At 36.7% G+C, this 15795-nt stretch overlaps 1 long non-coding RNA gene across 1 annotated transcript in view; it reads left to right on the forward strand.

Moving 5' to 3' along the window:
• LOC135412000 (uncharacterized) overlaps nucleotides 1-2052 on the forward strand; it is a 29728-nt gene extending 27676 nt beyond the window's left edge. Inside the window, exons 3-4 of the long non-coding RNA XR_010429454.1 lie at nucleotides 38-140; nucleotides 634-2052. This is a non-coding gene — a long non-coding RNA (uncharacterized LOC135412000). The remainder of the gene's footprint in view (nucleotides 1-37; nucleotides 141-633) is intronic.
• The last annotated feature ends 13743 nt before the right edge of the window (nucleotides 2053-15795 follow it).

The raw sequence follows: 15795 nt of genomic DNA on the forward strand, positions 1-15795 counted from the left end.
CATTTTAAAAGTATGCATTCTTGGTTTTTTTCCTAAGCTCCTCCTTCTACAAATGTGTCATGACTTGAGGGAGGTACATAATGACATTAACAATAGTTCCTGGTTTCTTACTCCTGGAATGGACTACTTCTGAAAGGAAGGTGAGTTTAAAGACATAATCAATCCTGATTTAGGTTAGTCTCAAAATCATTAAATTTGAAGGGTACCTGATACATTTGGAAAGGTACCTTTTAATTCTTAGCAGAATTGTTTCTACTGTTACTTTATTTGTTGTAGTTTCACATGACCTAGAACTATTTCATGCAAAAAGAACTGCTGAGATCCCACCCATGCAATCTGTTGCAGCATCCCTAGACTGACTTGTATTCTGCCACAAAGCTCCTGAGGAGCAAGGAGGGTTGGTTGGTTGATCAGTACGTGAGTTGTTTTCCATCTTACTCTTTCCCCTGTCTGTCTGGGAAAGGGAGTGTTAGAGCAGCTGAGTGGGTACTTGGCATCCCAACAAGGCCAACCCACCACAATGTTATGGTTTTGATTCAGTGGCTGATGTCTCCCCACATCAGTACACGTAGAGATGTGCACAACACCAATTTTGAGTATCTCCTCATGTTGTTCTGGGGTTTTGTTCTCCAGACTGCCCACAGTGTTTACAAGCTACCTTGCTCCTGATATGCCTTTCTTTTTAGAAGAGGTGTATGTTTAGGTGGACCTGAAATTATGAGAAAGCAATGCATCCCTCAGCAAGCAGAAGCAGAAGTAAAGCCCATACTTATGGTATAAATTAGGAAGCAAATAAGACCTGCAGTTCTTCAGTGAAAGCATGGAATGTGCTATGAATCAGGGTAACACCTGAGACAGAAGATGAGCAGTGATTCCCTAAGGAAAAAGCAGGATTTCTGTTTTCTCCTGGAATGGGACTCTGATATGGGACCAACTACAAATTTGTGGCAAGTGTGGCTATGGTCTTGCTGGGTGGAACTGGTAAAAGGTGAAAGGCAGGAACCTGTAATTTCAGAGTAACAGTGAAAATCCTGTGATAAGCAGGATTAAAACTGGCTTCCAGCTGCCTGACTAACATGAGGCCCTTGGAAGAGACCATCAGGGAGTTTCCCAGCAGTGACTGTGGAAAACTGAGATTTGATCAAGACTCTGGAAAAAAAGCTTGGATCCACACTCAGTATCTGATGACACATTAAGTCCCTTCTACTGAAAGACAAAGATCACATGAACTGTAAAGGAAATGTTGGTATCTGGAGATGGTGTAATTTTGGTTGCTGGAACAAACATTTGTTTGGATTTCTCTTCGTGGGGAATGATGTAGTTCTCATCCCTATGTTTGAAGACTCACTTCAGTTTTCTTCGCCACAGGAAGAACAATGGTAAAGACAATTCAGTGCATGGAGATGAAGAAAGGAATTTCTCTAAGAAACAGTTTTAATTGTTATGGTAGTCTGTTAATCACTTAATTTGATTTTTAGGGTTAAACCTCTCTTTAAAGGATTGTAAAACATGCAGTCACCACACAAACTTGTGCCACTGTGGTTTAGCTAGTAACTGTGTTACTGCTGAGAAGAAAAATCTAAGAAATACATTCAAGATTTTTAAAGTTTTTTACATAGAAGGAAATTTTTAGGGTTTCACATATGCCTTGAACTCTTCTTCTACTGAATATTGCTAGACACCTTTCTTTGACAAATTTTTAGAGATGACAAGGTTTAGTACAAGGCTGAATGTTGTCAGATGAACCCCTGTAGACTTGCTGACTTGCAGCTGAACACTAATGCTCTTTTACTACAGCTTTTTGTTCTGAGAATCCTTTTTCATTAGACTGCTTGAGAAATTCTCAAATAAAAAAGTGCCTACAATACAACATATAAACCTGAAATCTCAACTTAAGCAATTGGAGTATATAATAGTAAAAATTGTCCTTTAAAATAGGAAGTGGAAGTTTCAACCTTTAGAAAGGTCTTTGCTGAGAGTATCAGGTGGAAAGTCAAGTGGAATCTGCTCATCAGGGTAGTTGGATCAATGTCTTCTGGATTAGTCTTATTTCCAGTGATCGATGTCTTCTGGATTAGTCTTATTTCCAGTGACAAGTTAAGTACTCAGCAATAAGCAGCAATGATCTAGTGATCTCCATGAAACAGTTCATTCAGCCATTTTTAGGAATACATTGCCATCTGGTGTACAAAATTTTGAATATGTCAGTTTTACTATTTAAAATCTAACGTCCTTGGACAGAAAGTCTTCCATCATTTTATACTTACTTCCTGGAATCAACCTATTGAACTCAATGAACTAAAACCTATAGTACTTTTCAATGCAATTTTTTCATAAGGATTTTCAGAACATTTGTGAGCTCACACAATGGAAATAATATATTTCAATTGCTACAGAGACTACTTACATGTCGGTGCTATCAGTTCCCTGTGTGACTGGAATATCTATCTTGTATTATCTCTAAGCTAAGAGATAAAATTGAATATAATCCTACCAAAAAAATTGTGCTTATATTAGTAAGACAGTCACTGCACTGAGGTGCTGCATTCTTACTGCTTGTACCTTGTGCAAAGGGAAGTTTAAAAATACAAAAAGCAGACCTCCATCCCAGGCAGATTTTAAGGGATGTTTTGCTCATTTAAATTAGGTAAAGATTTCTTTCCTAATTTCTAGTTTGATTAAACAGCAGATTTTGAATAGCAGCTTTCATTTGATCTCATAATAAGCAACTCTGAGTTTGTATTAGTCTTTTAGTATAGGTCTTCTGATCTTCCATAAGCACTGATCAAGGGTGATCATGGTATTGTGAAAACTAATGAAACTGGCTCCTCAAATATCACATTTGTCACATGGTAGGCATCATAAAACGATTCTCCTGCTACAAATACAAGCAATCTGAAAAAAAAAAAAAAAAGGAAAGATGGGTTGCTTACATACATACATTTTCTGAAGTGTAAATAAAATTCTAGTGTCTTAAAAGCAATCAAAAACCCCACACCCCTCCAACTCAGTCTACACCCAACCCCAGTTATATCAAGTCTGATAAGAAATGGAGTAATCACAGAATCACAAGAATATTTTGAGTTAGACGGGACCCACAAGAATAATTTTGGGATTGCTTCTGAATTTCCATGTAAAGAATTTTTTTATTAATTCTAATGAAGTTTTAAAAAGTTGTCTTTTTTTAACAGTTGATTTCTTGTTTGGATAAATTTAAGGTGAACTAGTTGAGTGACTTTCTAACAATGGCACTATACTTGCTGTTCTGTGCCTCTACAATATCTAGTACAATGGGGTCTGGGTCTCCTTGGTCATGAAAGACTGCCAGGCTAATAAACATGTTTAATACTAATCTTTCTTATCTTGGGTTTCTGAGGACTTCTTTTTCTCTTCTCATGGAATCTGAGGAAAAAACACACGAGGTTACTGGGTCAGGCTCTAGTTCTTCTAACAATGAACTTTGATTTGTTTAATTCATCTGTCAGGATTTGTTTGGCTTTACATAATTACTTCCAGACTTATCTGTGATAACTTAATGGCTTACTTTTGTTGTGACCTTTTTGATAAGATTGTATATAAAAAAAATTACACTGATTGCTTAAGAGGATGTAGGCAGTACTATAAAAGACATTTGTTTGATTAAATGGTAATTAAAAAGTGAATGTAATTAAAAATACAGTTATGACCAACTCTTGTTCAGTATGACTCTTGTGAGGCTTAAAAATCAGCTTATGTTATTGCTTATAGTGGTTATTACTATTTATTATGTGTAATCTACAGTAAGCACTGCACAAAGAAAAAACTACGAAATAGTTATTACAGTCCCTTTAGAAAAAATAATTGTCTAAAGTAAACTTCTAGTGAATTGCATTTTAGAATTCTTCCTATTATTTACCCTGAAACTGCTTTCTGCAGTCAGGTGGGAACTCACAGTATAAAGCTGATCCTTAAAAAGATAGTAATTTTCAACAAAGAGAAATGTTTTGGCACATGCTGCAGAAAACTAGAGTTGCTCTGATTTTTCTACATTCTCTTTTGGGATAATTAATTCTTCAAGGAAAACTAGTCCCTGCTGTGTATGAGAATATAAAGATATGGTTGCACAAGTGTGGAAACACAATGAATGTTTGCACCTCCTGATGTAAAGACTTCCAAGATCCCCATCTCACTAGGACATCTTTGTCTTATCTCTATTAAACTATGCTTTGCACCTGATTGCTAGTGAGTCAGGAAAAATAAGAAGGAAAACTTGGTACAAATTAAAATTGTTTAATTATAAATATAAGTAAGAAAAATTAAGCTCTTTGATTAGGCAAAAAATCAAGAAAAAATGTCAGGTTTAAGATCAAGTATAGACTTTTATTTCTGCTTCATCTGGATGATTTGCAACATTATGTCTAATTCTATGATCACATTATAATTTTAAATGAGACAGCATTCTGTGTTTTTCCAATATACCCATGGAATCATAATAAGTTAATCAAGGCATAAACTTACACATTTTGTTTTCTCACTTGACTGCCTTTCCATCTGGGACAGAAGCTAAGAATGGAAGCTTGAAGCCTTGATTTCTGTTTCCAGCCTTTTCTTCTTGGTCAATTTTAATAAATTTTAAAACTCTTTTCTTATGAAGCTTTGCAATATATCAGACATGATTGCAACACTTACATTTAACAATGCTCTGAGGGGAATAGAAAATCGAAGTTACACATTCTTCTAGAAACATATTGCATAAATAGAAAAAACTTCCGGATCATGGAATAAACTAGTTCTATCTATTATTCTCAGTCTCTCTCTCTTTTTTTTTTTTTTTTGTTCTTTTGTTGTTGTTGTTATTATTTTGCTTCTACATAGTTTTCAGAGGAAAAAATGTTTTTAATCTATTTCCTTCATTATGTTATCTGGGAATAGTAGCTATTCATACTTCTCTGTAAAAGATTTGTAATTAGCCTTGGATGACAAGGTAGTTCAGTTCATTTGTATTTGGATTTTTAACCAAATAACAGTCTTAATGAATCTGATAATATTAAAAAGAATAGTATTTTTTCTACAGGCTTGACTAAAACTGGATTCCCTTTTGTGTGTTTTAGCTGTAAACTTATAATGATCTATATCTTTAAATAATATTAATATTAGAGTGCTGTTCCTAATCTGCTGTGCTAGTGCCAGATCTAGATCTCTCCTCATCTATATTTCTTCTTCTGGAGTTAAAATCCTAATTCAGGCCAGCTGCTTAGGTAGCTAACATCTAGGGTTTTTTTTTTTCCAGTGAAAAATAGCAAATAGTAATAATCAGCAGTTAAGTCTCTGCTCTAAATCAAGCATGAGCTGTACCATCTGTAGCAGGTATTCACATGCCAGATGAATCTCCCAAATATTTCTGTGATGACCTTTGGCTTTAAGTATGCTCTGAACAAGTCCATAGGTTTGAGGTGCACTAACAAATTGGGTGTTTTCTATAATGTTACATCTGTAAATGACAGTTATTGTAAATTGCTTGAGAAGCTCCTTAGTGGAAAATGTACCTTCTTGTGTGACTTGAGAGGATGGCAGCTTTGAGACATAAGCTAACACAACTTTGTCTGTCCCTTCCTTTTTCTCCTGATCGTTTTCTGTTAGAAGAAATATGTGAAGTTCGGATGTGAATACAGAACAGTTTGTTTCAACTCTTTTTTTCCCTTGTCATGCAGAGCAGTTGGGTAATCCTCATCTGAACATTTCAATGCTAATTCAAGTCATCTTCTGGTGTGCACTGTGTCTGCTGAATTTGCTTTCCCCCATCCCTACATGACCACCTGAAACAGAGTTGTTCTTGGAAGAAACTGCTGGGAAGTATATGGGGACTTAAAAGTTCAGAAGAAGGAGTTTCAGGTGTTTTTCTTGTCCCTGTTTCAGGATTAGAGAGTTGACAAGATGGCCACAGAGCAGAGAGCTGGATACTCCTGTCATACCCAAGGCAGAAATATTTTGTCACCCAGTAGAAATTAGTTCAGCCAATATATTTGATTTGCTGTTGTTTTTATATTTGTTTGCAAGATTTAGAATAAATTCCTAGACCATTGTGTCCCTTAAAAAAATGTGGGTTTGAGCCAGACAGGGACAATAAACAAATATTTCCCTGATGTTTTTGGTTACTAGGGACCCCCGGGAAGGAAAACAAATAATGCAACATACACATGCCTGGTTAGCCTTACTCTAGGATTAATTTAATCTTTACTGTAATAAATAACCTTCCCATGTAGGATATATGATTTCCTTTACTGCTGCTTTCAATATTATAGAAGATAACTAAGTAAAACCTAGATTAATATTAGTCAGCTCCTCTAGACCCCAACCTGTACCTACCACAGGGCACGATGGAGCCCACAGCTGAGGTGGGGATACCTTGGGGAAATTTATTTAAAAAGGGGCAAGGCCACTGTGGGACACACAGGGAGAGAGAGGGGGGGACAGAGGAGGGGAAGGGAACCGAGGAAAAGACAACAGAGGGAATGAAGGGTCAGAGAAGTAGGAGTTACACTACAGTAGAACAGGCACACCCCAGAGGGATTGCAGCCCATGGAGGGAACATGCCAGAGCACAGGAAAAATAAAAGAAAGAGGGATGAGCAGAGAGGAACCACTTTGCACTAAACCACATCCCCTGTACCACCCATCACCTGCACTAAGGGACTGAATGGACCTGTGGCAAGAACAAGGAAGGAGGAGAAAGGACTGCAGGGAAGGAGCGACGTGGAGAACAGCTGAGGGAAGGAGAGATGCCTGTGAAGGGGAGCTGAGCCTGAGAGAGGATGAAGGATGGTGGTTTTGTTCCTTTTTGTTCTTTGATGTTTACATTTTTTTCCAGTATCTGGATCAGTTATTAAATGTTTATTTTATCTGACATTAAATTAAGTTCCCCAGGTTGAATCTCTTTTGCTGAGGATAGAGCCTAGTAGTTGATCTCCCTGTTTTCATCTCAGCCCACGGGCTTTCTCACTCCTGTTTGTCCTATTTCCTCCCTGGTTCCACTCGACTGGGGGAGTAAGCATATGGGTGTTTGTGAGCTTATCAGGGAGCCGGGGCCAACCCACCACACAAACCCTTTCATAATGGTTGTTGCTGTGATACCAGGGTCTCTTACATCTTCATTTTGCAGGTGAGGCCTTGTGGCCAGATTTAGCCCAGTTCTGGTGTCAGTAAAAGATTTCAGAGAAATAACACCTATCTAGTCAGTGGCACAATGAGGATAAAAAGTCCGGTGTAGATAGGTCTGAACTGTGAGTCTTCATATTTGGATGTGAATCAGAACAACCTCTTCTCTGCTGAATTCAGGGCTCCTGAATCTAGCACTGGCCCTTCTCAGTGCACAGTCTTTGTGGACTTAAGCTGTAATTTCCTTTATTGCTTGACTGTGGGAACATGGAGGAATGTTGTAGGAGTTCTACTGAATTCTTGTCACTTTTCTCCAACAAATTTTCCCAGCACAGCTTTCCAGGGTACACTTCAAGATCAGGATTGTGACTGTGTCTGTAAATACAATAATAATATTGCATCTTAGGACTGACACTTCTGATTTGTTTATCTGAGGTATTAAATCCCTTTGAAGGGATCTACAACTACCTGAAAGGAGGTTGTAGCCAGATGGGGGTTGGCCTTTTCTCCCAGGCAATAGTGACAGGACAAGAGGACATGCATGGTCTTAAGCTGTGCCAAGGGAGGTTTAGGTTGGACATTAGGAAGAATTTCTTCACAGACAGGATGATTAGACATTGGAATGAACTGACCAGGAAGGTGGTGGAGTCACCATCCCTGGAAATGTTAAAGGAAAGACTGGACTGGTACTTAGTACCACAGTCTAGTTGTCTTGGTGGTGTTTAGTCATAGGTTGGACTCAATGATTTTAGAAGTCTTTGCCAACATAATTGATTCTGTGAAGACCAGCTAAGAAGAAAACTAATGATTAGATATGCTACAGTTATGATGTCATCTGGTTTTGTTTGGACTACATGTAAAATTTTTATCTCTGTATACTGGAGTAAATATTTTTTTTTAGGTTGGACATACTGGATGTAATAATCTAAAAGAAACTGAGAGGATTTTTCAAAGCACTGGGCCATTATTTGGGAGAGGTTTTAACCAGTATATGGGCACAGTGACTTTTAATCCTTTACATTTTTACAGCAAGCCATCTCAGTCTTTTGTTTGAAATTGAAGTCGTTATTCTGAATTCCTCCTTCAGATTGCCTGATATTATGGCACTTTGGTCCTTTGTATGTGCCTAGTATGCTTAACTTTAATTATACCCTGAAGTACTTCAAGAGATAAATTTATGGTAATAAAGACATCCAGTGTTTAAATTTTTCATTTATAGAATCCAATATTAATTACAGTTTTTCTGATTAAATACTTATATTGAAGAAGATTTCAGAAGTGAGCCTGGTTTTTTTTGCTAAAGCAGTTACACTTACTTTTCCAGTCACTGCACATATTTATCTGCAGCTTCTGAGCATCAGGGAAGCCATGTGCCTGAAGCCAGCCTCTGAGGTGCTTTCCCCACTAGATGGCAGAAAATACTTTGGACCAGAATATTTAGCAATTTAAACAAAATACAGAATTACTGCACTTAAATACTAGATTTTTCCAATAAGTGCAGAGACTTTATTAAAAGTTTTTCTGGGCATATATTATCTAGATTCCTTTGAGTATACAGTCCCACAAATACATGGTAAATTTAAATTGCAAAAGTTTGATTACAAAATTCTCTTGTTACTTATGTGGAATTGAAATCTGAAAGGCCTGTAGAAATTTCTGTATAGAAAAATCTACTTATCCAAAATAAGCTGCAAAAGTGCAATGAAACTGATGCAAATACTATCATTACAGTGTTTCCATTATAATGTGTATCAAGTTTTGAGTCTGTATATGTAATATACTATATGTATTTTAAGTGCTTTGTCGATACAAAGCATATTGAGTTGGCAAGCTTTTTACCCTGTAACAGTTTTCACTAACATTTGCATGGATATTCAGTTTAACATGGTTTAGGTACAACACTGTGACAAGGCAGTAATCCTTGTTTTGCCAGCTCTCCCTAGTGCATTTGCAGCTCCAGCAGCTGGAATTCTTCACTGAATAATGCAGCAAGTATGCAGTTCACATATACACAGAAATCTCCTTCTCTCTTGCATACATGCATGTATGTAAATGTGTATCTATGCTTTGACCTATTTTTCCCTAAGTGTTTCTCTCACTGAATCACAGAATATGCTGAATTGGAAGGGACCCACAGGGATCATCAAGTCTGATGCTCAGCATCACGAAAGCTTCACAGTTGTTAATGCAACTGCTTACTGTGAATGTTTTTCATACAAGTTTGGCTTCAATATTTTCTGCAGATTGGAAACACTGAAAACCTAGCTACCTCTCAGGCTGAGGCTAATAGAATGTATTCTGAAACAGTCAGTGGAAAGCAAAAGGGGGTCAAAGACCTTGAATTAGGCAAAACTTACTTTACTGATTTATATCCACGGAACAGATGAACTGCTGAGTATCAGTAGAAAGTTTCCGAAACACTTGGACCTCAGTTTGCTTTAATTAGCTGACAGTTTGTTAACTTGTCCTTATGACTTAAAATATATTCTACATATTATGCAAATTATTTATTACTGAGACTAGTTGAATCACCCATGTTTTTAATATTGCCAGTTCTAACCCTCATTTTTCAGTCCCTTATGATTTTCTGAACTGTAACACTTTTTCAGGGTAGTATTTTATATCCTGGCTGTGCCTCAGGCCGAACTTTTTGGAAATTTTTGGCTAAGATGGTTTAGCCATTTCCAAGAAAGTCTGGGGAAAATGAGTTATTTGTTCCATGTTTTTTAGAAATAAAATAAAGTCTGGGATCTTTTCTCTGAATGGCTCTTGCTGCCTTGTGCTCTAGAGTTAGGATTTAAAATTACACTGAGAAGGAACAGGCAGGGAAAGGCATTTTAGAGTCAGAATATGACCTTTGCTACTCATGGGAAAGTGTGTTACAGGCCTTTGCAAAATCTTTCTTGCACATAGGCTGTATAATCTCCTTTGTTTTCCTGGATGAATGTCTCCAGGGAGCATACCTATGCATCACAGGTCTACCAGGGAGGGCATTCCCACAGCATGAATGAGCACACTGCCCTCTGTCCATGGGACTGTGGCCAGAGATGGGAAAGAAGCAGGCTAGATTCATCACTCCCCATTTCAGATGTCTGCATCTTTGTCAGCCACTGCGTGCGTGCTGCTCCCTGAATAGGCTTTCTTAAGCATAATATATGCTCTGTCTTTTAAAATCTGCTGCCAGTGGGTGGGGTAACCCAGCTCATATATATTTCTAATCTGTTTGAATCTGACCTGAAGACTCCAGTAAGAGAATCAGACATGCAGTTCTGCAGAAGGAAAACTGGGCTGGCTGAGCACAAAAGAGTGCATATTCTCAGCATAAATTGGTTTCAGGTACAATGTTTTGCTTGACAAAGGAGACATCCTCACAGTACCTGAAGGCACCTCAGTACTTTTGGCATCAGGCAGAGTCTCCAGAGTAGGTCCTGCAGCTTAGTGACAATCCTATGTTCCAGTTCCTGAAAAAGGCAGTGTCCTTGGAGTATGCTGGTCCATCTTGAATAAGAATTCATTGTTCCTTAAGAACTCCTGAACTGCCACATATCTTTAAGAATGGAATAAATCTCTTATTCTGTCAAGGTGAAGTGTTAGAGATTTATTTAGATGAAAGGAAGCAGCAAAATACAAGACAGCGATATGTTGCTGGAATTTAGCTATGCTGTTTTCTCTCTAGCTTGTTGTGAGCCTTAGAAGGAGGTTGTGTTCTTCTAAGAATTGTTTCATGAAGAGTGCAATCAGAGAAAACTACCCTAGCATTATCCAAAAAACTTCTAAATTCTTGCTTGCATATGGAAGAACAAAGCACAAAGGATTTTTCAAAGGAAGCCCTTCCCTCTATTGTGTAGTTTGAAGATGCCAATATATTACCTTAAGCTACTGAAATGATACCCTGACACAGGCAAATTATTTTGTAACTTACTGGAAATTGCCCTTTATTTTGGATTTTTCTGTCACTTCTTCATCCTTTTATCAGGCAGAAAATATAAACATTGTCAAACTTGTTTTCTTTGTTTTAACTCATGTCTCTTGTAGAAACAATCTGCTGTCTGTTAACTATATTTCTTAAGTGAACTCAACCCTGCCTTCTCAGCTGACATTTTCAGATCTACTATTTCACAAATCATGTGTCTCAGGAAATGATTATTGCATCAATATCTTAACAGCACTGTAGAAGTCAACTGGACCTCAACAGCTCATAGAGACCAATTAGGTTACATAAACATTTTATTCCTAAATTGGAAGAACATTCTCTGAATAGTACACTGCTATTACTCTCTACATTACTTTATGGAAGTTTTTCAGTGGGATCTGTCACACAGAATGGTATTAATGTCTAGAAATAGCCTTTCTTGTGTATGTTTTAATATATATAAGCTGTTTGAATATATATAAATAACTGTTGGAAAAATTGCCTAGGTGTTTTTTTTCTAGTTTTCCATTTTTAAACATAATACAGAGTGAAAGTGTTAAACAAAGGGAAATTCCTTCTGTGAAATAACTTCTTCTAATGACATTTCCAACTTATCAGGTATCCGCTATGGTTCTGGGCAGGTTAGCAGATGGTAATGTTGCTTTGGGATTGTGGTTCTATGCAGGTTTTAATGCTCTTGCTGATACCATATAAATATTCCAAGAAGACTTACACTTGAAACCAGTTAAAAAATCAACTGTGTCACTTGGGGGTATAATTGGGCCTATATTCCCTTTGTTGTTGCTGTAAAAGATAACACAGAACTCCTTTAAATATACGTTTCCTGTCTCCCATAAAAATCTTGGCTCTTAGTTTGCTTTCATGTTAGCAGAAGAGATTAGTTCCAAATGACATTAAGAATCAAAGAAGTTCAGCAAATTAAGGTGCCTTGAAGAATATGTCAAATAAATCCAATATAATGGGTTGTTTGGTCTTGATAGCAAAACAAAACAAACAAAAGCAACATCCTGTGTCTGCTAAAATTTCAGTACAGTGCTGGAATGGAGGTCAGAGCTTCCTCGATATGAAAAGGAATCCTGTTACAGGGATAAGTAATCAACCACCTGGGAGAATATAAAACTAAAATGAGAGGTGTCCACGGAGACGCAGCAGCGCTGCCAAGTTAAAGATTTAAATCCAAATAAAATATTACAGTAGTCTCAGGTGATAGCATCCATAGAAGTTTGGACCTCATTAGGGGAATTGAAAAGCTTAGAGCTGTTTCCAGTAATAACACTCAATTTAGTTGGTTAAATTAAAGCCAAACTAATCTCCTTTCCATGAAGTGTTTGGGCAAGTTGTAGAAAACTCCCCCATCAGTTTTCTTGTAGGAGAAAGAAGTCTCATATAAACAGCGCAGCAAGACTGAACCGAAACTCTTTGCACCAACCTGGCAATTCCCATTTACACTTTGATGTGGTCCTATCTCTTCACCTATTAAAAAAATCTAAGACCTTGCTGTTTCATCTTTCATCAGATCTTATAAAACAAAATTTCTGGAGTGTATTTGTGTTCGCAAGTGTCAACTTTACTCTCATAAAAAAAGTGGTAAGTTCATGATTTTAATACAAGCTGACTGAATTTGGTTTGAAGGAACTGGAGTTTTCCTTTTCATGTGGCATCCTCGGTGTTTTTTCATGTAGTCCTCATCAGCTTATAAAGATTCTTAGAAACATTTAACTAGCCGGAGTTAAAATGAAGAGAAGACTTTAAAGGAACTGTTGAAGTAAGGAATAAAACATGTTTGATATATTAGAAACCAATATTAAACCGAAAAATGAACCAAACTAAGCAAAAGCTATACTCCTTCGTAATTCAAGGAATATCAATTGCAGAAAATGACTTCGTACAGTGTATCTGAATATCCTTCAGCAAAGATTTTTCTATGAACCACACTGACAAGATGACAGCAAATTGCAAATTTAAAATGTTTATTGGTGATTAAACTTAATCAGTCTTTATCTACCCAACCTTAAACAGTACTATTGCCTCTTGCCCTTTGCAGTTTTCCACAACAATTCTGAATGAAGTGTCAGTGGTACAGCAAATTTGCTTTTCCCATTTTCCTCAGCATTTTTGAATATATGTAAAACCAGACTGAATAAGTTGTCTATGTTTAGATCTACCAAGAATTTTACTCTGACTAAAATTAGAGCACTACAGCAAATACGAGCTTGGTATCAACATAATAATTAGTTGTGGACACCATGAAGGCAAAATGACTTTGTTTTGTATACAAAGATTTGGTAAATATGTATAAATAAATCTTGAAACATACGACATGTCTGTTGCCCTTTTTTGTTACTTACTGTGTTCTACAACTTATCCTGGATCCAATAAAGTGCTTAAGAGGAATTGGCCTCAGTGAATTTCTGCATGTGTTTAAAGGTTAGCATATGCTGGAGGGCTTTGTTGAACTGGACATCTTGCTTGTATCTTGTGATTTATCATGCTTTTATTATGCTGTCTAAGTTTCTCATGCTTGTCACCTTTGCTTTCACAGCTTAGATAATTTCTTACTTTAAAAATTCACTTTGCTCTTGATAAGTAGTGAAAAATGTCATTTTTTAAAGTAAAAAGTGTCCCTTGAAAACTGTGTAGAGCAGGAACAAGAAATAAAAGATGAGAAAATTAATCAGAACTGTTGAGTCAACAGGACTGAAATCAAGAAACTGCTTTCTTATCTTTTGAGATAAGGAGACATTTTACTACAAACTGTCTCGATCCTTCAGTGTGCTGCCACCATCATGTCAAAAACTCTTCAGTGTGGTCCATTCAGAGCTCTCTGGATGGTTTTGAAAATATGCTAAATGTGTTCAGGGTTGAGGTTAGAGTAAGACAAATCTGAAGAAATGAAGACATTGCACCACTAAGAGATCCAGATCCCCACAGTACTCCTATTGGGCAAGTTATGGTTGCTTTCCATAGGAGAAATAGATGATTACATGAATAGAGCATGGATGCTTGAGACAGACCTGTCCAAGTCCCTGCTGCTCTGCATTTGTCTACAGGATACACAAATTGTGAAGTTTAGCTAAGGTATGTTGTTGATGAGGGCAAAGCTGTTGACTTTAACTTGCAAAACTTCAGCTTGATATATCAATCTTGCAGGTATGGCCATGTAGTCACTGAGCAGATCACAGTGATTTCTGAAAAAAACCTCCAGCTGCTGACTCAGTATAGATGGGAAACAGAACTTTGGGGATGTGCTGTATGGGCTGGACTTAGCAACCTGGAGTGTGACAGGAGCAGAAAGGCTCATTCTCAGGCCATGAATGTTCCCTTGCCGGCCAACACAGGCAGACTGTGACCAAGATGCTGCTACTAATACCCAAAGTGTTGAGTAACCTACACATGTGTCTAAAATCTATGATTAGAAATGCCTTAATTGCTTGAAAAGTTATACAGAAGAAATTAATTAACTGCCTCACTTAAAAAAATCAAATAGCAAAGAACAATGCTAAAAAGTTCAAATGCTAGAAAGTTCTGATATTCCATTCAGATATACCCTGCTTTTTTCAGGGTACAACAGAATAGTTGAGGCTTTTCAAAGTGCCTTGTGTTAAAGTAATCTGTTACATGACAAAGACTTAAGGGCAAAATAATGTTGACTTGTTGATTCAGTGGGGTGTTGCTTAGTCAGTACTCTCTTCCTTTCCATGCCTTTTCCATCCCCTTATTAAATTTGCTTTTTCCCCTTTACTAAGTCCACTGATACACAGATTGAAGTATCATGAGGTAATCAAATAAATTTCTTTTTAGGAAGCAGTTGATCCAAAGGCATCTTCAATACTTATTCTAGATAATAAATACTGAAATTAAGCTGTACTTACTTAAAAGCTACCCTACACACAGCCTGGCCTAGTACTTCTTGTTGAGACAAAATCCAGTGGAACCTGTGCCATTGAAAGGAATGCACACTTGGACCCCAAATAATCACAAAATTATATACTGACTTCATTTTATTCCTGAAATTGCTAGTCAAAAGAATTAGACTATACGTATGAATCATGTGCCTATGGAATACAGCACATTGTGAAACTAACTTCTCATTTATACTTTATTCCTATTGTATATAGAGTCTAGAATATTATGGATTTTAATTTTTTTTAATAACCATGTATAGCCCTCTTAAACTGTGAGAGTCTCTTTGGAATATAAGCCTGTTTATTTTATTGTACTCTGTTTAGTTATTCTAAAAAAGAGTTACAGACACATAATTGTAGCCATCTGTTGTGTTTTAAGTCCAATCTAGCCCAAAAGTCAAAAAAGTCATGGCAACAACTTATAAAAACAATGGCAATAATATGAACTCACTATGGTTACTGGTGAACCTTTATTTCTCCTGTCAAATGAAGTAAGTTTCCTCAGAGAATTATTTTAATGTTTGATTTATTTCTTTATTAAATATGCCCACAGTATGACCAGCTTCTCTATCAAGATTGTCATATAGCTGTGTCCTTGATTGTAAATCTGTGTTTCTCCAAAAACATGAGTTCTATTATTATAAAAAACCAATTTCAAAGTGAAAGTGCAGTGCTCGCCATATATTACTCTAGCATAAACCAGCAAGCAGGATTAAGATTGTTTAAGAAAATTTATTATTGGTGATGAATAATATTTATCATATCATATATTTAACCCATAGTCTGACAGATTTAAAATTCATTATTTATAGATTTTAGATAT

The sequence above is a fragment of the Pseudopipra pipra genome, chromosome 3, assembly GCF_036250125.1.
Source record: "Pseudopipra pipra isolate bDixPip1 chromosome 3, bDixPip1.hap1, whole genome shotgun sequence".
Lineage (NCBI taxonomy): Eukaryota > Metazoa > Chordata > Aves > Passeriformes > Pipridae > Pseudopipra > Pseudopipra pipra.